This window comes from Rhinolophus sinicus, linkage group LG01, assembly GCF_036562045.2.
Source record: "Rhinolophus sinicus isolate RSC01 linkage group LG01, ASM3656204v1, whole genome shotgun sequence".
Taxonomy (NCBI): Eukaryota; Metazoa; Chordata; class Mammalia; order Chiroptera; family Rhinolophidae; genus Rhinolophus; species Rhinolophus sinicus.
In genome coordinates, this window is record NC_133751.1 from 35247741 (window position 1) to 35272594 (window position 24854).

At 37.3% G+C, this 24854-nt stretch overlaps 1 protein-coding gene across 5 annotated transcripts in view; it reads left to right on the plus strand.

Annotated features, from left to right (window-relative positions):
* The first annotated feature begins 3806 nt into the window (after positions 1–3806).
* The window catches only part of LOC109449436 (multiple epidermal growth factor-like domains protein 6), a 731002-nt gene continuing 709954 nt past the window's right edge, over positions 3807–24854 (plus strand). For 4 of the 5 annotated variants that reach the window (XM_074327498.1, XM_019735706.2, XM_074327521.1 and 1 more), the window contains exon 1: positions 3807–4208. The gene's annotated coding sequence lies outside the window, so the exon portion shown is untranslated. The other variant, XM_019735715.2, reaches the window with a different exon arrangement.

Sequence of the window (24854 nt, forward strand, 5' to 3'; positions counted from 1 at the left end):
GAAAAAGGTAGAATGTAAAATCATATAGATAATACGTTAGCATACTTACAGAAAAATAATTTGTTATATCTTACTACTTTTAAGCAATTAGATGAAGAGAAAAAAATGTGGCTGTTTTAAATAACTCATGAAAATCTGTTTATTCTCTTCAGGGTAATGATGTTTTTTATACATTTTCAGTTTTTAACATTGTTGAGCATATCCATGATCATAAGATCTAATTTTTCTGTAAGGTGTGAGTTGATATCACACTATGCAAAGGAAGGGCAAAATCGCCAGCAAAGGGCTGCCATTTCATACATTTCCCTCCTCCCCTCTTTCTCCACCATTCGTTCAGTGATCCATTAACTGCACTCCCCCAGTGAGTGGCTTCAGATGTAACTGCAGTATCCTGTCAACATTTGCCTCTGCCACTCTTGTCTAGCTTGTGCCCGGTACATCGTAAACGCTGATAAAAGATTAAATGTCCTTTTGGTGAAGAGTTGGACAAAGATCAACAGTATACATTTTTGGCAGTGTTTTTGGCAGTGTACCAGGCCCTTCCTCAAGGAGACCCAGCTTTCTCTTTATTCAAGGAGTTCTAGGTCTGAAAACTGATTAACATTTTGAAATTGTTTGAAAGGCCATGACTCTGTTTTTATGATTCAGGTGAGACTTTTGTCCACTTGACCTAGAACTTTTCTGCTGCTACAAATCAAATAAGAATTGTGTTGGCTTCTTATCTATTTCACTTCTTAGAACACAGGACCAAGCAGCCAGCGATATAGGTCTGTGCAAGTCAAACTATTCTGATTTGTACTTGTGAGCTATTGTCTACAATTATGTCTCTACAAATAGAACACCTACCTTTGGGCCCGTTTATTCTCTTCTACCTTCATTCCTTTCCACCTTCTTTCAACAATTTGAAAACAATCCATCTGTGATTAAACAAAACAGTTTCACCACCTCCATAAAACTTTCAATGATTATTCTAGTCCCCAATCATCCTTTCTTTCCTGAGTTATTATTAGGGTTATAATCTGTGCTGCAGTATTTAACATGCAGTTGATATTATGTCTTATATTCATTCATTTCTCATGTATTTAATTTTGTCAGCCACCAGCTACATTATGGTTTCTCAGTGACTGATACTTTGGCTTTATATCATTGGAAACCCTTGAGCATAATACATAGTCATGTAATAGATGCTGTTTGATTTAATATTTTCACTAAAATTTAACCCTTATGTTAGTCTGTACAATTCTTAAAAAGTTAATTTGTAGTGTAGTTTTACAGTTTTGTTTCACTGTCCAGCATACTTTCTTATCTTTTGCCTTTGAGTTTCATTAGGAAACTCTGCTTTCATTCTGTATCTGGTGTGACTTTATGAAATCCAAGCAGAACCAATAGTTGTCTTCCCTGGAGCATGTGACCTGATGCTGCGGGTGCCTTTCTTGACCATTATGTGTAAAACATGTCCTTGAAAATGAAGACAAAGCGATATAGAGAGAGCAGAGAGATGAAGAGAGAGAACTCTTAATGCCAATCAATCTGTTTTATAGTTGAAGTCAGCTGCATCCCTGGATTGGCCATTTATATGAGTCAATAAATTCCCCTTTTAGAAATGAACACAGTTTGAGATGGGTTTCTGTTATTTTGCTAATGAAAGAGACCTGAGTCATACATATGTAATACCATTTGATTGTCTTGTGTTTTGTATATGCAATGCACTGTGTTAGGTATTGTGGGTGATACCCATATGGGGAAATCACTCATATTCTGCCCTTAAGTTATGTTACAATCTAGTAAGAGAGATGAGAATTACACAGATAATAATACAACACAATACATGACAGGTGCTACCTGGGAAGTACAAAGGTCTACAGAAGTTCAGATAAAAGACCAATCTCTTTTGTTTGGAGAGACCACAGAGGCTTCATGGAGCAGGTGACATTAGAAATAGCCCAAGGATCATGCAAGGCTCTTTCAAGGAATGATAAAGTACCTAATAATATGTGAGTATAGCTTTTGTATAGTGAGGATTGGAAACTAAATTGGAAAGACAAATAGTGGCTACTGAGTGGATAAACTTAAAAATACTAAAAGAATGCATGTGGGCTTCATAAGGGAAAAGGAAGCCATGACATGATTTTGAAGAGGATCAAAACATTGTAAAATACAGCTAGTATTAAAAACAGAAAATTGCAGCTAGTATATAATGTAGAAACTTGTGAAAGGAAGCTTTAATAGTATGAATTATAACCTTTGTTTACCTCTTTTGTTCATGTTTTCTTAAATATCATTATCAACATCTGCCAAAAAAACATAGTTCTAGCTAACTATATCCAAGTATATGAGGGGATTTTAATTAGTATCTTTCTCATAGATATTTTGTTTATGGTATCTGTATTCTTCAAAGATTAAACCTTTGCCCAAATCATAGGACAATCATTACTATGACTGAGTTTGAATTATTTTTTAGTATTTTAAAACATGTTTATAATCCTTAATTATCCACTTAATTCAAGGGTGGTAATGATTACATTTACTTGCAGTAGAAATAGGCTTGAAGGTAGAGTACAGTCTCTGGGTTGTATTACTCAAAATATTTTTAAAGAATAGATAATCTTATTACTTTGTCCTTTATCCAGTTATACTTGGCACTCAGAAGCCTTGCTTTTGTATTGTGTGCACATGCTTAGAGAGGAGCTCAGAAAAGTTCCCTTTCATCAAGTTGTGGGCAGAAAATGACATACTATGGAGCACAAGCCAAGTAAAAAAGCAAACTTCCTGCAGAATCACAAGACGGCCCCATCTGTAATTCTGGGTGTAGCTGTGGTCTCATGCCAAGTCTTTGCTCTGGAGGAGTTAAATAGGACTCCTTCCCAGAACTTCTGAAAACAGTCATGTCAGGGCCTGAGTTGAAGGTCCTGATGCCAGGTATCTGATGACCATTGGCCCAGACTCAAAGGGGTCCTTTGCACCTCGTAGCTGCCTGGCTTGCTACGATTTACTTAGCACAGGCTATGCTGTTCTTTGACAGAGAAATGTCTTCATCTGAAAGACCGGGGCCCACTTTGATAATCCTGAGATTAGTAACAAATTAAATTATGGTTTGTTTACCCTACTGGTAAAGTTGTGAAAACGTATTATGTATTTTAGAAAGATTTGCACTTAAAAATGTGTTACAATAAAAAAAAAATTATGAAAAGGGCCATTGTCTGATATCTCAGAAAAAAATAGCTGGGGTAATTCTTTCTCCTCGGTGACTAAACAGAAAAAAGTCGTCCGATAGGCATTTCTATATTGACTTTGTAGTACAAGCCTAGAAACTAAACCCATTTCAAAGTTGATTATTTTTAGGGAGCAGTTCTATCTGATGTGACTTCGGTAAATAACATATCTTATATACTTCTGATTCTAATATTCTGTTGTGACTGACCGAGGCAGGCTAGTTGACCCAGGAGTAAACTGGAGATGCGAATAAACTGAGGCTGCAGAGAAAAAGCAGAAGGTGTGAAATTTTAGAGACGAGTAGCCTGAGAGAGAATACTCTTTCTTAGGGTGGCCCTCAAGGGAATAATGGCTTCATTGTTGGGAGCGTGCCTCAAGGGCTTCTTCCTTTTGCTTATTTCTTTTAGTTCCTATGTACTCATCTGTGTTAGTATTAATAAGTTACTCTTTGCTTAAGTGCACCATGTGAGAGCCTATTTTCCCTGTTTTCCTGGAACAATGCCACCACTGCCACAAGATGAAACAAGCATGAAAGATTGAGAAGTGTGTGGTGAAGCAATATTCTGCTTTATTTTCTTTGCTCTTCAGATAATAATGACTCTGGGAAGGGAGAGAAACTCCAGAACTACTTTGTTCTCTTCAAAGCCCAGGCCTCAGGAGAAAAAGTAAGAAGACAAGACAGTCTCATGCCAAAGGGCTGCAAACCTGCCAGTCCTGCGCTGTTTTATTATATTGATGATACTGAGTTCAAAAGTGACTTACTTTTTGAAGAAAACAGCTACTGGTAGTGTATAGAAGAAAACATTAGTGGTAACATTGAAATCGAAACGTTAGTTTGTTTATATACATTTTCAATTACATTTTCGCTTGAAGAAGGCAGAATTTGAAGTCACAAGAGGAAAAAATAATGGATATAAATGAAAAACCTCTGGATTTTCATCATGCAATCAAATAACTAAAACGAGCATGTCTTAACAACTGTGGGATGTACACAGGTGAGTAAAGAATTGCTGGGAATTACTGGTAGTTGACGTGCTGGTTTCCAGTAAAAAAGCAAGTGTGAATGCTTGGACTGTCAGTAAGAGTAAAGTGACATGCAGCTAAATGACTGGTGATGTCAGGATGAAGAGCACCTCGGACATAGAAAGGAGAAGAGGAAAGGGAGGGAGAGGATTCTATGCAGGAGTACAAGCTTTCCAGGTCTGCAAGCTCACCCACGTCCAGGCTTCTATCCGAACCGCGGTTTCTTCAGGTTCTGGCTTGCCCATCGTCAACCGGCTCTGCACACTTTGTAATCTTGAATAAGCAAATTTGCCTCTCCTGCCCTTGGTTACACACCTGTTGTTATGGACTAAATATCTGTGTCCTCAAAATCCGTAAGTCGAAGTCCTAACCCCAACCATAACTGTATCTAGAGATAATGTTTGTGAAGAGGTTAAATAAGATCATTAGGGTGGGGCCCTAATCCAGTAGTGCTGGTACCCTTATCAGAAGAGGGGGAGACCCCAGAGTCTCCTCGCTCTACCACCTGAGGAAACAATGAGAAGGTGGCCAACTGCAAACCAGATATGCATGCTCACTAGAACTGAATCTGCCAGCACTTTGACCTTGGACTTCCCAGCACCCAGGACTGTGAGAAATGTTTGTTGTTTAAGCCACCCAGTTTATGGCAGTTTGTTATAGCAGCCTGAAATGACTAAGATGGCTGTAAAATAAGAAAAATGAAGTAGATGGTCTCTTAAGCCTTTTTCAACACTAAGCTTTAACTGAAGTTAAGATTTCATAGTTACATCTCTTAACTGAATGTATATGTGCACATGTGTATAGACATGTATGTCTATGTCCTCCTAGATCTATTGTGATTCCTCATGATTTCTCTGCATGTCCATATTCTCTTATACACACTTTCAATCTCTGAGTAGAATGCACTAGCCCTCAAATTGTCACTTACTGTTCAATCATATTCAAACCACATTTCAGTTTCAGCTGGACAAGTCAATCACATGAGAACTGCCATGGAAGTGTTAAAGAAAAGGAACTAGAGATTGGGATATGACAGCAGAAAAGCTTCAGAAGTATGCATGATTTTAGGACATTTAATGAATATAATTGAGATGATTCTAGGTAGATATAATTATAATTCAAAACTATTCACGCCATTATATTTTCCTCACAATCCTTGATGCTCATTAAACATATGAGCCTTGTTTGCTAGAATGCCCTCAGAGTCCATGAAACAAATCTCCTCTTGCTGATTAGGTAGTTTATTCTGAATTACTGCTGGCAAGGTTGAGAGCAATGATTATTCTTCTTTGAATCATGAATGGATGAAAGAAATTGGATTTGAGGTTTTTTTTTTAAATAAAATTTATGCCATGAAAAATGTTAGTTGTGACATTAAGGCCTTAATATGTGATATTAAAAACGTAATAAAACCTGTAATATAGGACAAGTCCTATAATAGCAGAATGTCTTTTTTTTTTAATCAATAATATTTTCTGAAACGGATCCAAAACCTTTTTGTAATAGGCAGGAATACATCCTTTTTTTTAAGATTTTTATTAAAATACGAGGCCTGACAATTAAGTTCGTGAACTTGTTGCAACGATGTTCCTAAACTTTTTTGATATCAGAGGGATTATTCATTATGAATTTGTACCAACTGGACAATTAACCAAGTTTACTATTTGGAAGTGCTGGAAAGGCTGCGTGAAAAAGTTAGATGACCTGAACTTTTCACCAGAAAATCATGCCTCTTGCATCATGACAAGGCAGCAGCTCACATGGCACTGTCTGTGAGGGAGTTTTTAGCCAGTAAACAAATAACTGTATTGGAACACCCTCCCTACTCACCTGATCTGGCCCCCAATGACTTCTTTCTTTATCTGAAGATAAAGAAAATATTGAAAGGAAGACATTTTGATGACATTCAGGACATCTAGGGTAATACAATGACAGCTCTGATGGCCATTCCAGAAAGAGTTCCAAAGTAGCTTTGAAGTGTGGACTAGGAGCTGGCGTTGGTGCATAGTTTCCTAAGGGGAGTACTTCGAAGGTGACCGTAGTGATATTCAGCAGTGAGGCATGTAGCACTTTTTCTAGGATGACTTCGCAAACTTAATTGTCCAATCTCATACAGCTAACATACAATATTATATTAGTTTCAGGTGTATACCACAGTTATTCAACAGTTATATATCTAAAGAAGTGATCACCATGATAAGCCCAGCAACCATCTGACACCATATTATGCTATCACAGTATTATGGACTATATTCCCTATGCTATATATTATATCCCCATGACTTATTTGTTTTATACCTGTAAATTTGAACCTCTTATTCCTCTTCTTCTTTTCCTTCCTGTTTAAATTTTCAATTACAGTTTACATTCAATATTATATTAATTTCAGGTGTACAGTGTAGTGGTTAGACATTTATATAATTTAAGAAATCCTCCTCCTGACTAGTCAAATACTCATCTGGCACTAGTATTTATAGTTCTTACCATGTAAATGACTATATTTCCCGTGCTTTACTTTATATCCCCATAACTATTTGGTAACTACCAGTTCATACTTTTTAATCTCTTCACCTTTTTCACCCTGCCCCCCAGCCCCCTCCGAACTATCACCCCAACAAATCTCGTACCCATCTGACACCATACATAGTTATTATAATATTATTGACTGCATTCTTTATGATATACCCCACGTCTGCATGGCTACTTTGTAACAACCAATTTGCACTTCTTAATCTCTTTCCCTGTTTTACGCATTCCCATTCCCCTCCCATCTGGCAACCATCAAAATGTTCTCTGTATCTGTGAGTTTGTTTCTGTTTGTTTATTTTGTTCGTTAGATTCCACATATAAGTGAAATCTCATTGCATCTGTCTTTCTCTGTCTTACACTCCATTCAGCACAACACCCTCCAGGTCCATCCATGCCACTTCAGACGGCAAGAAACCATTACCTTTAATGGCTGAGAAATATTCCATTGTATATATGCATCACCTCCTTTTTATCCATTTCTCCACTGGCAGACACCCAGGCTGCCTCCACATCTCGGCCATTGTAAACAATGCTGCAATGAACATATGGATGCACATGTTCCCTCGAAGTAGCATTTGAGTTTCTTCAGATAAATACCCAGAAGTAGAATTGCTGGTTCCTTCTTTGTCTCATGTTATAGCCTTGCTTTCAAGTCTATTTTGTCTGGTATACAAGTATTGCTACTACAGCTTTTTGGTTGTTGTTGTTGTTTTCTTTCTCTTTTCATGTTTTGTTTCCCTTTTCATGTTTTGTTCTCTTTTTCCATCCCTTTACTTTCCATATGTGTGTGTCTTTCAGTCTGAAGTGATTCACTTTCAGGCAGCATATGTAAGCTTTTTTTGTTCTTATCCATTCAGCCCTATGTCTTTTGAGTGGAGCATTTCATCCATCTACATTAAAAGTAATTGTTGATAGATATGTAGCTTTTGCGATTTTATTCATAATGTTGATCTTTTTTTTTCCATCTTAAAGAATTCCTTGTAATACTGGTTTGGTGGTGATGAACTCTAGCCTTTTCTTGTCTGGGAAGCTCCTTATCTGTTCTTCTATTCTAAATAATAGCTTTGCTGTGTAAAGTAACTTTTGTTTCAGGTCCTCACTTTTCATTATATTGAATATTTTGTCCCTTTTGGCCTGCAAAGTTTCTGTTTCAGCTGACAATCTTATTGAAGCTTCCTTAGAAGTTACTAGTTGCCTTTCTCTTGCTGCTTTTAGAATCCTCTGTTCATCTTTAAGCTTTGCCATTTTAATTATAATGTGTCTTGTTGTGGGCCTGTTTGGGATTCTCTGTGTTTCCTGGATTTGTATGTCTATTTCCTTCACCAGGTTAGGAAAAGTTTTCAGTCGTTGTTTCTCAAATAGGTTCTCAATCCCTGCTTTCTTTCTTCTCCTTCTAGTACCCCTATAATTTAAATGTTGTTAAGCTTCATGTTGTCCCAGAGGTCTCTTAAACTATCCTCATGTTTTTGGATTCTTTTTTACTGTTTGCTGTTCTGATTGGTTGTTTTCTGCTACATTGTCTTCCAAATCACTTATTTGATCCTCTGCTTCATCTAGACTGTTGGTGATTCCTTCTAGTGCATTCTGCATTTCAGTTAGTGTATTCCTCACTTCTGATTGGTTCTTTTTCATGGTTTCTATGTCCTTTTTTATGCTTGTGATCTCTGTTGAGGTTCTCACTATGTTCCTTGGGCATCCTCATAACTGTTGCTTTTTAATTTTGTCTCTGATAGATTGCTTGCCTCTAATTTGTTTAGTTCTTTTTCTGGAGTTTTTGCCTGTTCTTTCATTTGAGATATATTTCTTAATTTCTTCATTTTGGCTGCCTCTCTGTTTGTTTCTATATATTAGGTAGGTCTGCTATGTCTCCCAGTCTTGGCCAGGTGGCCTTATAGTATAGGTGTCCTGTGGGGCCGAGTGGCACAGTCTCCCTGGTCACCTATTCCGGGTGTACCAGGAGTGTCTTTTTTGTGACTTGTATGTGCCCTTATGTTATAGTTGAGCCTTGATTGCTTTTGGCATGTCACTGGGTAGGACTGACCCTTAGGCTGATTGGCTATGGGGTTTGAATATGTCTACATCTTGCAGGCTGCTGTGCAGGGGGCTTACCTCACTGAGTGGGATTTGCCCCAGTGGGCTCTGGTGCCTATTGAGACTGCCCTCTGGGTGTGCTGCTTGTGGGGCTAATTAGGTGGTGCTCTGCTGTGGTCTGAGACAACCTCCAAGTATGTTGGTTCTAGGGCCCCTTGCGAGGGAGGCCCAGGTCAACCACTGCCTATTATTGGCCGGGGACTACCTGGTAGTAGCTTCAAAGTGATCCACAGTTGTCCACTGCCTGTGCTAACCCTAGTGCCATGTGGGAGAGGCCATTCTGTGAACTGAGCATGTCTGCCACCAGTACCAGGCCTGGAGTAACTCTGCAAAATGCCAGGACACCCCAAGGCCTGCTGCCATCTACTGGCTTCCTTAAGGTTCAGCCACTGATAAAACCTCATGCAACATACAAGTTGGGTGAGGCAGGGTCTCAGGGAGTCACTAGAGTGAGAAGAGTTGTGGTCACCAGGTTAATGTAAACTTTGGTTAATTGCCAGTGCTGAGCTTGGAGCTACTCAGCAGAAGTCTCAGAGCACACTGAGGCCTGTTGTCTCCTGCCTGGGGCGCATGGACTCCAAAAGTTTTCCAAGAAAGTGTGCAATATGGCCAGGGCTAGCTGCTGGAGTTAGTAGAGTTGAGTGGGGCAGGGTCCTGGTGAGTCAGCAAGGTGGAGCAAGTGGAGCTCACCAAGCCAATCAGATTTATATTTGGCCTGTGGGGAAAGGCTCAACACAGGAAAGATGGCACCTGTCTGCCACCTGTACCTGGAAAGGACTTCACACAGGGAAAATGGTGACTGTCCTTCAGCCCTCATTATGAGGCCACACACTTCACACTGCCCCCATATATCTTTGAAACCCCTGAGTTACTGTAACCTCTGCCAGAGCCCAGGGTGAGTGCCTGCAAATGAGAGAGTCTGTGAGCCAGCCATTTAAGAGGATGTCTAGGTTTTCCACAGCCTTCCATCCCACCTGAATAATCAGAATCCCCACTGTTTTTTACAGCCAGATGTTGTGGCAGGGGATCCTTTCCCCAGACCCAGTACTCTGCGCTGGGGAGAGTAGTTTGCAACTGGGGTCCCTCACTCCTCCAGAAGCAACCTCTGTGACTGAGATATCCCTCCCAGTTCTCAACTATCGCATGGAGGTTTGGGGCCCGGTTCCCATCTCAGCCCCTCCTACCGGTCTCCTATGGCTTCTTCTTTATCGCCTTATATAAAAGTTGTGTTCAGCTTGACTTTGGATGATTCTTCAGGTTGATTGTTTTGTAATTTAGTTGTAATTTTAATGTGCTCATGGAAGGTAGTAGGCACAGTGTTTATCTACTTTGCCATCTTGGATCTCCAGAAATATATGCTTTTGGTGTATTTGTTTGCACAAATGCACATTATCATTATTTCAGTATTTATTCTTGTGTCTTTTTTTTTTTTTAATTTTGGGAGAAAAAAGTAAGGGGGTAAGTTATTGACCTACAAAACCGGGAAGTCTACGAGCTGGGAAGTAGCTTGAGCTTTTCAATGCATGTATCAGGAGCTCCATCTCTCTTACTCTTTCTGTACTCCAGTACAGTCTTTATTTATAGGGTGAACCTTTGTGTGGGGAATTTTAATGAAGAGTAGGTGCATGACTTGTTTGTGAAAAAATAGGACTCTATATCACTTCATAAAGCTTTTTTAAAAAGATTTTTATTAAAATACAACTAACATACAATATTATATTAATTTTAGGTGTACACCATCGTTATTCAACATTTATATACCTAATGAAGTGATCAACATGATAAGTCCAGCAGCCATCTGACACTGCAATGCTCTCACAATATTCTTGACTATATTCGCTATGCTGTATATTACATCCCCATGACTTATTTGCTTTATACCTAGAAACTTGAATGTCTTATTCACCTTCACCTTCCCCCGCTTTTAAAATTTTTCAATTACAGATGACATTCAATGTTCTTTTATATTAATTTCAGATGTACAGAATAATGGTGAGACATTTATATAATTTAAGAAATGATCCCCTTGACTACTCTAGTACCCACCTAGCACTATACATAGTTATTATCATATTACTGACTATATTCCCTGTGCTTTCCTTTACATCCCTGTGACTATTTTGTAACTAAAAATTTGTACTTCTTAATGGCTCCATATTTTTCACCCTGCCCCTAACCCCCTTCCCATCTATCACCCTGATAGATACCCATATGACACCATACATAGTTATTACAATTTAATTTACTATATTCCTTATGCTATACCTTACATCTACATGACTACTTTGTAACAACCAATTTGTGCTTCTTAATTCCTTTCCCTGTTTTACCCATTCCCATTCACCTCCCATCTGGCAACCGTCAAAATGTTCTTTGCATCTATGAATTCATTTCTGTTTTATTTATTTTGTTCTTTAGAGTCCACATATAAGCAAAATCACATTGCAGCTGTCTTTCGTTGTCTGACATACTTCACTTAGCACAATACCTTCAAGTCCATCCATGTAACCACAGATGACGAGAGCCCATCTCCTTCCATGACTGAGCAATGTTCTGTTCTTCCATTGATGGACACCCAGGCTGCCTCCACATCTGGGCAATTGGAAACGATGCTGTAATGAACATATGAATGCATACGTCCCCTCAAAGTAGCATGTTGAGTTTCTTCAGATAATTACCCAGAAGTGGGATTACTGGGTCCTTCTTTGTCACTTGTCGCCTTTTTTAAAAAGTCTATTTTGTCTGGTATGAGTATTGTTACCTCAGTTTGTTTGTTGGTTTCCATTTGCATTAAATAAATTTTCCCTATACCTTTACTTTCAGCCTGTGTGTGTATTTCATTCTGAAGTGAGTATCTTTTAGTCAACTTATATAAGGGTCTTGTTTTCTTATACATTCAGCCCCCATATCTTTTGATTGGAGCATTTAATCCATTAACATTTAAAGCAATTGTTCATAGCTTTGTACTTATTGCATATATATATATACATATACATATATATTCTTAAAGAAGTCCCTCTAACAGTCCTTGTAATTCTGGTTTGGTTGTGAGGAACGCCATTAACTTTTTCTTGTCTGGGAAGCTCTTTATCTGTCCTTTGAATGTAAATGATAGCTTTACTAGGTAGACTAATCTTGGTAGATTGTTTGTCTTCATTTTGTTTAGTTCTTTTTCTGGAGCATTGTTCTGCTCTTTCGTTTGGGAATTTTTTTTTATTTTTTTTTTGTCTCCCCATTTTGGCTGCCTCCCTGTTTTTATTTCTATGTATTAGGTAGGGCTGCTATGCCTTCTGGTTTAGTAGAGTGCCTTATGTGGTGGTGTTCTGTGGGACCCTGTGGTGCAGTCTCCCTAGTCACCAGAGCTGGGTGCCCCAGGTATATCCCTTGTTTGGGTTATGTGTGTCCTCCTGTTGTCATTGAGCCTTGGTTGCTATTTGCACATCAAAGTGGCTTCTTCTGTATGATGTTAGTTGTAGGACTTTGGTTCAGCTAGACTTCATGTGATTCTCAATCCATGAAATTTTAATTGAATTGTACTTGTCCTTTCATGGAAAACTCTCAGCTGCTTACTTTATGAGTGGGAAAGTCAAGTCTTCTGAATGCCAAGGAAGGGGTCTTTCAAATGGTTATGTGGTTTTTAGAGACATCAGATGACTGCTGGCATATATACTAAGGAGGAGTTTTTGTACCTTCATTATGCAGGTACCAGTAACTTGAACTTTCAAATATTTAGTTGCATGACTTCAGAGATTTTGATATAAAACAATTTATTCTTGCCTGTTCTAGTAAACATTTTGCCAATGTGACACCAACAGCTATTTTGCCTTCCTGTTATTGATATTATGATATTATTTCCTGTTTGTATCATGAACATGAACATGCATTTTATCTCCTTTTGGAGGCAAAAAGGAACAATTATCAACCATCTCACTTAATTACAATGCATGATAGGTGGACTGTGGCTTAACTCTGTGAGGAATATGACAAGCTCTGCTTTGTTGAATAAATGATGAATAAATTCACAAACCCGTCATATCCTTCTATTCCCTCTCATAATGCTCCAACAGTTTCTTCTGCCATTCTTCTGAAACCCAGATTTTGTTTTATTTTATTTTATTTTATTTTGTTTTTACCTAATATTTACCAGTTTGATCAGAGGGACCAGAGATATTCATTCTCATTAATCCATCTGATCCTACTTATAATAATACCTTTGTTTGTATTTTGAGGTTACAGATTATAAAGTGCATTCACATACTTCTCATTTAATCCTCACTACCACTTCCAAGAGTAGTCTATGTGATCAGGTTGTGCTCTCTCATCATCTGCTTTTCCTTTGCAGGGTTTAATAATTGCCTATTTAATATCTATTTGTGTGCCCTGCACAGTTCTTGGTACACATTTACTGTTTAATCAGTGCTTGTGAAAGGAATGGATGAATTGATGAATGAATGAAAATTTCTATCCTTGTTTTATAGTTGAGAAAATTGGGATTCAGAACATCTGAATAACTTGACAAAATTCAGAGTTAAAATAGGCTGTCAGGGCTCAAACTCTTCTGGAGTTTAAAATTGTCCTTTCCTATCCCACAGCTGCTAGACTGGAGAGAAAGTGCCAAGAAAAAAAATTTAAGAACAAATAGAATCCATAGAAACCAAATAGGAAATATGATGATATTAGTTTTCTAGGGTGGAATATCAAAATCCCACACACAAGGCAACTTAAAACAACAGAAATGTATTCTCTCTCAGTTTTGAAGGCCATAAGTCCAAAACCAAGGTGTCAACAGTGTTGGTTCCCTCTTGGGGGTTCAGAGGCAGAATCTGTTCTATATCTCTTTCCTAGCTTCCAGTCGTTACCAGCTATCCTTGGTATTCCTTCACTTGCAGCTATATCTCTCCAATCTCTACCTCTGTCTACACATGGCCTTCTGCTCTGTGTGTCTATGTATTTGTTCTTCTTGTAGGAACACCATGATCAGATTTAGAGCCTGCCCTAATTCAGTATGACCTCAGCTTAATTTATATCTGCAAAGACCCTATTTCCAAACAAGGTCACAGACATAGGTACCAGGGGTTAGGACATCAACATATCTTTTGGGGAATTCAACCCACAACAAATGGTTAAAAAAAGGAGTGGGGACTAATGGTATATAACTCAAAAATGGCTGAATTATTTCCACAGGTAACACTTGCCATAGCACTAAGATTATAACTTTATTAAATCACTTAGTACAGATTTTCCTCAAATTTTTGTTTGTTTGTTTGTTTGTTTTGAAAACTAGTCTGCAGAATATTAAGAGGTATTGCCTAGGGGGAAAGGGTTTTATTATTAAATAGTTTTAAAAAATAGTAAGCTAAGGAAAGTTAAATAGCCTTCTTTTTACTGGATTCCTCAGAGCCTGCATGCGAGAGTGCATTGTGAAGGTGTAGTAAGTTTCCCAAACATATGATGGCAGACTATTTTTTAAATGTAGTGCTGTCCAGGGGAACACTTTTTATGAAATCCTAAACTTCACAGATAATATTACATTGTGACTGTCTGTTTACAAATTTGTCTCATTACGTTGTAAGCTCCTGAAAGGCAGAATCCATATTTCACTAATTTTTGAATTTCCAGAACACTCTTAGCATCTGGCAGCTATAGGGCCACATGATTGTACAGAATGCAAGTAAATGATGCTCCCTAAACTTGTGCAATACAACTGCACTAGATGCATACAGTAGGTATTTTATCAGTTAGGACCTCTTTCAACCACGTGTTACAAATCCTGACCACTCCTGAGAAAAGAAACAAAGGGGTTTCTTTTCCCAGATAATAAGAAATGTTCTAGGCAAAATAGATGTACAGCTGCTCAAAAGGACTCCTTAAGGACACATCAAGAAGTTGGTATTGTTTCCTATACCAACTTCTGTAGTAGGAGGTTTTCACCTCAATGTTGCAGAATGACTACTTCACAGCCAACCAGCACTTCTGAGCTCCCAACAGGAAAAGAAAGTCTTTCCTTCCTCCCTCCTTTCCACCCTCCTTTTAGTCCTTCTTTCCTCTCTCCCTTAGGGAAAAAAAAAAAAAAAATCAAGAAAATAACAGTTGTCCTAGAAACCGTACCAAGAATTTTAACCTATATTTTCCTGTCTACAGTTGGGTCACAAAGTTTCCCCCAGATGCACAAGAATCTAAGAAGGTGTGTACTTTTAGGCTCATTGTCAAGCCAAAAAAAAAAAAAAAAATGGGTTTCTGTTGGCAAAGAAGAATGAGAGGAAGGCTTTTGAGCAGCGAGGTCTAGAATTATGTGCAATATCTGTTGGTCCCTATTGTTGTTAACTATATTGGAGTGTGGCTAGTGTTGACTTATAGTTTCTATAGGGAAAATATGTTTTTTTAAAAAATTAAATATTGCTAGATTTTAAATTCCACGGAGAAGAAATTTGTTTCACTTATCACTTAAGCTGTTAGGTTATATAACCTGTTAGTAATAAACTATCTTGATGGGGGAGAAAAATGTGCTGGAGAGTTTCCCAGGAGTTCTGGACCCAGAATAGTAGGCTAATTGAGTGATTATGCAATCGTTGGACAAGCTCACAATATAACTGAACAAGGAATTAAATATATAACTTTAAAATATTCCATTGATTCATTGCTTTGGGAAACCACTATTAACTGACTGCATCCTATTGATTCAGCGTGATAAATGCCAGCATTTTAATGAGGACTTTGATTCCATGATGATTTAGTTTCCAACATCTGTAGAAATCTTAAATCCATCAGAAAAACAACTAGCTAGTCTTGAGCCATGCTGATATGGCCTTCGCTTAACAAAGGTGGTGCCCTTTCTCTCTTCCATACAGCCACACTCAATTAAAATCATGCAATGTTGGTTAAGTAACAGGGCAGCAACCAACGTTTCAGTTGTGGAGAAAAAATTCCAAAGTGTTTCTGAATAATAGGAAGCAGGAACTCAAAAATAGAAACTGCTTTTTGCTGTGATCACAGCAGTGCAGCCGTTGGAGACTTTCCCATTGATTTTTGTGAGTGTAGGAGACACAAATTAAAAATAAATAACTTTAGCAGCATAGCCATGACTTTTTCTGTCACATTTAATTAATTAGAAGTTTGGAAAACTTAAGACTTTGATATAACTATTTTATCTGTCTTTCATTCTATTATTAGGCTTCCTGAACATATTTAGTAGGTAAATCTGAGATAGAGGACGAACTCTCCTTCAGTGTTTTTTTTTTTAATCTGAATATCAAGGCAATTAATTGAGAAACTGCTCATGATTAAATGTGATGCCATAGCACCTCTGGCTTCTCGAACATAAATCAGGTGGGACTGACCTCCCTCCCCCTCAGATGTTAGCTCATGAAACCTTATTTTTATGGGAGAGAATGCAGAAGCTTTTAGCTCTGTCACATCCTCCAAAGATTATGGTATTGGGAAAAATAGAAGATGTCCTGAACACTCATTAAGACAGGATACAGATGCTTTGTCAAACCTTAGCCCCTAACTTTGTGGCCATTCTCAGGAATTCCCTGATAAGCACGAGGTACACTTTCACTGCTTTTCAATTCCTTCAGGTTCTAAATGAAGCCCTGTGTGTTGTGCCAGGGGCATACTCAGGCCTTTGGCTCCTAGGGACCTTCTCAGGGCCCTTTCTTGATTTCTTCCTGCCTGAGGGCCTTTGCACAGGCTGTTTATTTTGCCTAGAACAGTCTTCTCTCCCCTATTTCCTTTTGTTCTATACACCCTTCAGGTCCCATTTTAAATTTCATTTGCATGCTAAGTGAGTTTTTTCCAGTTAGGAGTTCTCTAGTACACTTCTCCTTTGTTTATCGTATTTATAATTATTAATAATAAATTATTTGGCTAGTACCTTACTTTCTTTCTTGGGTGCAACTTAATGGGAATGGGTTTGGGAGATACTGGAGAGGTATAGAGAACAGTGGAACCACCCCAGCATTGTGCTTCCATTAATATTTTAAGCCTTATAGCAATATATTATAATAACCTCTGTATAGGATGCTTGTTTTCTGTCAGATTGTGCCCCATGAATGATTACTTATTCTCCTACTCAAACCCTTCTTGTACTGGCTATTCCCACGAATCTGAGGTATTTGCAGGACATTCAAATGGAGATTCTCCATGGAAATTTGGAAATATGACCCAAGATGAAGGTCAACAGAAGAATAGGAGTTAGAAATTTTGGGACACATCTGCAAAGAAAAATATAGTGAAAATTGATAGATCACAGTGAAAGGGAAGTTCAAGTAAGTAGCCGAGGACAATATGATGAAAGCAGGAAGGGCAATATGATGAAAGCAGAAAGGGAGTGAGGCTGAAAAGGGAATGGGTAAGATAAGGCAGTGTCACAGAAGACAAGGGATGGAACTAGGCAGCCTTGAATGACAGTCAATCCTGAGGTGAACTCTAAGGTGTGGCCATCACTTTAGAGAGTTCGGTTTGCACAGGGTGGAGCCAGCATATCTGGGGGAAAGTTTTGAGTACATTCTGCAAATATCTCTATTTTCTTCATATATAACTGTGAGTACGTCACCCATGAATTTATCTAATTTCTTCATAAACCTATTTACTTACTTCTTCCCGCAAAGATCTGAGGGAACCCCCTATTCATAACTTGAATCTATACCATCTTTGCAAGATATTCAAAGGCAATGTTCATTAAAGGAAATAATTTTGACAGAAAAACAAGATCAGGATTGGGGCTCCAGATACTTGGTTCTAACCTCAGGTTTGCCATTAATTAGCTATGTGATTTTAAGAAAGCTGCTTAATTTCTCTGGGCCTAAATCGCCTCATCTATCACAACGTGGGTTTGGACTGTATGCTATATTTAGTACTTTGCAAATTTGTCTTTAATTTGTGTCTTCATAGTATGATTTTTGCTTCTAAAAATTTAAACGCAAACAGTTTTTCTTATAAGAATTTTAAAACTGGGTATGTTTCTCAATATTATCACACCTTCCTCAATAAACCATACTTACACTATTTATATTACATTCCTTATCCACATTCCTCATGCAGATGGAGAAGCAACTTATTTTGGTGGCCATTTTGGTACCTAGAAGGGGTAACACATTAGAATTAAGAGATGGCATAAGTCCTTAAGCATAAATTTAAGTGCTATACAGTTTAGAAAGCATGTCATAATAAAAGTCTGCATATTGGTAAAGGAATGCCTCAGATTACTGAAAATACATATACAGAGTTAAAATGAGAGGGCGGAAATATTTTAACAGGATGTGGAAAAGAAGCAAAACATGATATTAATAGAAGTTTACTGCTTTTAGGACTTGCTTGGGCTATAGTCATGTCTCTCAACTACATATAGAAGTTTGTAAAATATTATTAGCTTCTGAATTTTGTACTAGTGAATTCATTACCTATTGAAAAATAAAGCTAAGAACAGAAAATCAAGAGAAATGGTAATATCAATATATTTTATTTTTAACTTTAGATTAATACATCTTTTAAAGTTGATTATATAAGTATTATACTCTTAGAAGATGATTTTTAAAATTATAAACATACTTTTAAAAAGATATATTTTGAAGATGGCCTTCGGGAAACCAAGATAGAATTATGTAGTTTATAGGACACTGGGGATTATGGAATTATAATTTGTATACATATAAATTGTGAAGACCTTCCTGACAGCATGGTTGTAGAACTATTTTTCAAATAACCGGTTTCAGGGGGTTCTTCCATGATTCTGTGGCACTTTCGACTTTTGTCATTGTCCTGTAATGAAGAAGTTGTGGTTTCTTGAGTTTTTCCCTTTGATCCATTTGATATGGTGAATGTCCTTTTTATTCTCCAGCGTCAAATCAGCATCCCATCCAATTATTGTTTATTACAAAGGAATTTAACATTGTAGAACAAATGTTATGACCAAAATGTTAAGAATATGTCTGTTTTTATTCTGAACATAGTGGATGCACATATTCCAGTCAATATTCCTCTTTTAATGTTTGATGAGTGTTTAATGCATTCAGTGAATTCTACCGATTGCATTAGTGTAGTCCATTACAGAATACTTGCTCTTTGTAATCAATATATCAATATTAGTTAGCAGAGAAATCCTCCAAATTCTTCAAATGAGAAAGTTTCCTTTTTAATATTGCAAAAGCACATTTCTCTCAAGACTTATAATGACTTCAAATACTTTTAAAACAATATCTGTTTTTTCTATCCAGTTTACATAGAAACATTGACTAATTCTTTAAAAATTGTAAGTTGAATGGGAAGTTTCCTCTGCTTAAATAGATTGAAAAATCAATTTATAAGAAGACATTATATCTCTTAGATTTGCTTTTGTGTATCTGAAATTTGGCTTGTAATGTATTTGGCACTTCGTGTCACGGGGGATTTCAGTGAGGAATGTTTGTCATGCCAAATCCCACTTTTGTAATGACAGCATGTAATAGGTAAGGTATCACATGCAATTGCATTTCGATTAGCTGTAGAGTGTGGAGGTTTGTGACCACTAAAATAAGTATTTTAAATATAATCTATTACCTTATATTTCTCTTAATAATAACATTTTTGTTTTGGCTGTAACAAGTTAAATTGTGCTAACTGGTGTTTATTATGGTAACCTTGAAAATGTGAATGATTTTAAAACACCTTCTGATTTGTCAAAGAAAGATTATATTTTCCAAGTCACTTCAATGGCCAGAAAATTCTAAGTTTTTGAAAATATTAATCTATATACAATTTATATAATAACCGTCTCTATATATTAGAATATCTTATTTCTAGGCTATGTAAAAAAAAAAAAAGAAATTTGCAGTCATTTTCCATTTCAGGTACTTCTTTACAGCAAGTTAAAAATTTCTAACTGATTATTATAGAATGTGAGTAACTTTTATTTTCCTTTTATTCATCTATCCTATTGAAAACAAAAAGCTAAAATAAAAAGATTTGGATAGTTTTCTCTTTAGGAAAACAAAAATGATGAAACATTGCCAAGCTATTTGGTCCCCTTGACAGTATCATTATTAGTGATTTTTTTTCTTCTAACACAGTAGCTTATATTGAATAAGAAATAATTGGACTTTTCTAAGTGAAAAATAGACTCTGAAAATTCTAAATAAGGGTGAGTTTTTGTTTTTGTTTTTTCCCCCAGTGTATTCAAACCAAGAAGAACATGTTAGGTTCAGCATTAAAAGTAGGTGATGTAATCAGAGAATGTATATAAATCAGGATATGAAAAGGATCTTATGGCATAATGAGATAAAGATTAAACCAATAGGCCTAGTTTTCCATCTGTTTTGCTTAGAAATGAGTAAGTACATAGGTCAAACTTTAGGTTAACTAAACTCTGGATGTTAAACCAAACATCTTTCAAGCCTCTTGAATTCATTTTTCCCACTGGGTTAACCTCCTTCCCTTAATAATGGCTCAGAGAGCCAGTGGAATTTACACTAATCAAAGCACGGTTGACAACCCAAGCAGCCTCAGTTTCAATACAAGAAGCCAGGGGCAGACTTCAAGCTACTAATGAGTTTTGCACTTTGTACCACCTAGCAGGGCAGACATTCTACAAATATACCTTAAAGAAAAATAATAATAATATAATAATAATAATAACGACGACGACCAGCCAGTACAAACCATATTGTACTAGGCTGGAATCGAGAGGAAATGTAAGCCAAGCACACAGGTCTGGTAACAAGGTTAACTAACTTGTTTGGGTCCCAGAATTTACTCTTTCAATGAAAACTATTTTAAAAAGGTAGAATGGGTCTTTGGCACAATTTCAGCTGTTTTATGTATTCATTTCTACTTCATTTTGTCCTGGCTTGTTATTTGTTATAAGACCTTAAAGTTGATTTAAACTAGAAAAAGCTCAATTCCGGAGGTTCTTTCAAAGTTTGTTTCAGGAGATGGAACTAACTCAGTGAAAGAGTCTCCAATATTAGTAGATCCAAATCCCAATTCTGCCAGACCTAGGTCTCGCAGGAACACTCCTACTCTCAGGTTCCTGATATGTAAAATGAGGTTCATGATGCCTTCCACAGAGTGTTACTGGATGTCTAAAACTCGGATATACTTGAAGCACTTGGCACATAATAAGGTTTCAGTAATGATTGTTCTGAACAACTTTTCTTCATTTTCTCTTTCTCCTTAAGGTAACACAAGGTTCCTAACGTCAGATTTTGTTTTTGTTTGTTGTTTTCGTAATCCCCCCACCCCCACTCTCTGATTTTTATCTTTTCCTCCTTCTCTGAAACTGAGCCCTATGCTTGCTATTTAATTATTTTAGGTTGAGGCAATCCTTACATTTTGACAACTCCCAAAGAGTTTGATACTCTTCATTCAAAAGCAATTGGCTTGCCAAAGAACAGATACCTTACTATCAGGAAATGAGCTTTGCATCTTACTATTTTAAAAAAAATAGGTGTTTGTTGTTGTTGTTGTTGTTCTGAGATTTATGGTGTGCTGAGTGTCAATTTGTATACTCTGGCCAAAGTTTCTTTTTATTATGGATTTTAATCCCTGCATTTTACCTTTTCTGACCTGGTAATGTTATACATTTTTAACGTTGCGATGGGGCAGTGGTGAGATAGAAAGTCAGAGAATGATGCTATTGGAGAAGGACAAGTTAAATTTTTTCTCTCTTCAGATTTTTTTCTTGGTCTAGGGATCCAGTATTTGCTTTTTCAATATAAGGAAGGGAAAATATCTCCTCCAGTAATTTCAAGACCAAAAAAAATCAAGGCTCTTGAATATACAGAACTGACCACTGCTGAAAAAACAGAGTGAAAGGAGTGAAACTGTAGAGCTTATATTTATTGTGCTTCTTACGTATGAAACACAATTTGTGGAAGCATTGTGCATGAATTAACTTGTTCATTTCACAAGAACCTTATTGTTATTCTTCTGTTACAGATGAGGAAGTTGAGGCACCAATAAGATGAGTTGTGTAACAAGTAAGTTGAGTTCTTGTTTCACAGGAGTGTCAGGGCCAAGATCTGAACCCAGACAGTTTAGTGTAAAGGAGTAGCTTATCTGCCTTATAGTGTATGATGTGAACTCAGTGAGGGCCAGGATTAGTCTCCATCTCCTAAAATTGTGCTACTCAAAGTACAATTGGCCATCCTTGACCAGATACACCAATGTGACCTAGGAGCTTATTAAAAATACAAAATCTCATGCCTCACCACAGACCTACCAAATTATAATTTACATTTTAATAATATCCACAGGTAATTAGCGTGCATATTAAAGTTTGGGAAACACAGGTCTAAAGCATTATATAAAATATAGTCCCATATCTTCCTTGTATAAATGTTGAAAATGAGTTACATGATGGCTAAATATGTATTCAAAAATAAATAAATGAATTCTTAAGAATTCAATAAACGTTTATTGAGGGTCTGTCATCTGCCAGACTATATGCCAAGTAGGATGGGGATACAAAGACATAAATCATGCCCTCTGAGAGCCCAGTGAAAAAGACAAATAAGTACATGGATTTTACACATGCTATGAGAAAACCATATATACAGGGTGTATGATAGAGCACACAGAGAGAAAGAGGTTAAGATGGGGGTCAGGAAAGACATCATTATGGACATACCATTGGAGCTGAGTCTTGAAAGACCAATAGGTACTAGAATTTGAGCCTTTTCATTTGCAGTTGGGCCAATAAACATCATCAGTCAGAGCAATAAGCTATTCAGAGAAAGGAGGTATTTGGAGGAGTGGATCTCAACGTTGGCTTTACATAGACTCACCTGGAGAACTTTTAGACTAACAGCGATTCTTGGGTTTACCTCCAGAGTTACTGATCTGGTTCATCTGGGATGAGACCTAAATACTGTTTTGTTGTTGTTTACATTCTGCCGAAGATTCTAGTGTACACCCAAAGCTCTTATCATTCTCTTGTTCTTGGTTTCCCTCTTAAATGTTTGTATCTTCTGACCATTCATCTGGTTCCTGACCCAGACTTAAGAGCCATTCTTATTGTGAATCACATGTTACCTCTTGGATCCTGAACTAAATCCCACAGTAAATGCCATATTCTTGTAATCCCCCTAGGGCATGGAGGGGCCTTCCTTCCAAATCTAGCCCACAATCAGGGACATTAACATTAGAACAGCCTGAGAGTTGGGACCCAGATCTGCAACTATAGATTTACCCAGCCCTCTCCACAGTATAAGAAGTCATCATTTTAACAAAGTAAATAAAATGTCCAAAGGTTTTTCACTGTAGTTTTAATTAGCCTGATTTCCAAACTAATTATAACACCTGGAGTCAGTGAGGGAGGAGTCAGAAATCTTTCTAGTTGAGGCAAATGTTGAACAAGTTTTACTGATACACTATGAACCTCGTGCAAGGGAGAGAGGACACATTTCCCAAAGCATGGCCCATGAGCCACTCACATCAAAATTATCCAGGAAAGCTAAATATAATTCAGTTTTTGGCTTTTTCTATAATCCTACTGATTAAGAATTTCTAGAGACAGATCCCAAAAGGTGAATGTTTAACAATCACCAGATGTAATTCTGATAGACATCAGGTAGGAGAAAGACTGGAAAAGTGTATTATTTTATGTGAAATTATTTATTAATCTGGCAAGTTTATATTTTCATTATTTTTCACTGATTCTTATTTTAATTACATCCAAAAGAAAATGTGTCATAAGCCGTCAGTGGAACACTATAAATAACCATGAAACAAGAAGTACATTTCAAATATTCAAACGGGCAATTATGTTGCTTATTTTTGTGTTGGGACAATTTAAAAATGCATGGTGTAGTGAGGCCTCTGAAGAGTTAAGGAACGTTTGTCTATCTAATGTTTAGAGCATGTATTTATTGATGTGATTTTAATTTAAAGCACTGATTTTTGTTGACCAAGAGTACCCGCCAGAATTGGCAACAAGGAGAGAGTGCCCAGGAATCATTAGTGTTAAAAGGCTCCATAGGTACTGCAATGGGCAACACTGCTGAGAAGTTCTGCTTTAAATGCTCAGACGTGCAGAGAACATAAGAGATGTCTTACCTTGCATGCTCATCAAGTTGGAGAGCAGCTAGTGAAATTGCACAACCTGGTTGGAGCCAGGTAAACAAGGGGGAAAGGTCTCCTACTACCCTTCCCATTTCTCTTCCTTAGCTTCTCCCTTCCTCTCATTTATCTTTTTCACCACTGCTCTTCATTTCTGCTGCTCAGGTTGTATTCTACCATATCTACTCTGGATTATTGCCGAAACCTGACTAATCTCCTCAACTCCATTTTCTCTCTTCTACCTGCTGTTAGAATCCCCCTCCTAAAACAAGATCTGTTTCACTTTTGAACTTAAAACTTTTCAATTAATGGGTTCTCATTGCCGACAGTCAAATCCAAAATCCTCACCATCTCAGTGCAGACACCCTGGTTCCTGCCACCCTATCCCCTCCTTGGCTTCAGTCACTTGCTCTCTTATGTGCAATTTGCAGCCATGTTTCACCACACTGACTGCAGCTTATTGAGACATTCATGAATTTTCATCTCTCTTTCTTCCTCATAGACCAGAGAAAAGCAAACTTTTTGAAAGTAGTATACATTTCTGGCCAAGGCTTTTAAGGTCTAGTATGTAATATTTTCCCTCCCAACACTAGTTCATGAGCTCCTAAATTATATGGCTGCTATCGGGAGAGCATATACATTATCTTGATCTCACAGCTTTTGACCTTTGCCCATGGAATTTGTCCTGGGAAATCCTTCTGATCTTTATATGAGCTGGTAACATCTTATGACAGTCCTTTTAGCAATGGGGAGTTTTCCTGGACACCTTGGCACCCAAATCCCTTCCCCATGTCCAGCCTCACCTTATGGGGCCATCCATTACCCAGGCTATCCTAGGTTCTATGTAACAGCAGGGGTAAGGTGAAACACCTGCGACAAAGGAAAAGTGCTATCACAGGGTGTGAGTTGTAGACACCAAAACAAGAACAAAGGAATCTAACTTTGTTTAATTTGTAACTGATATT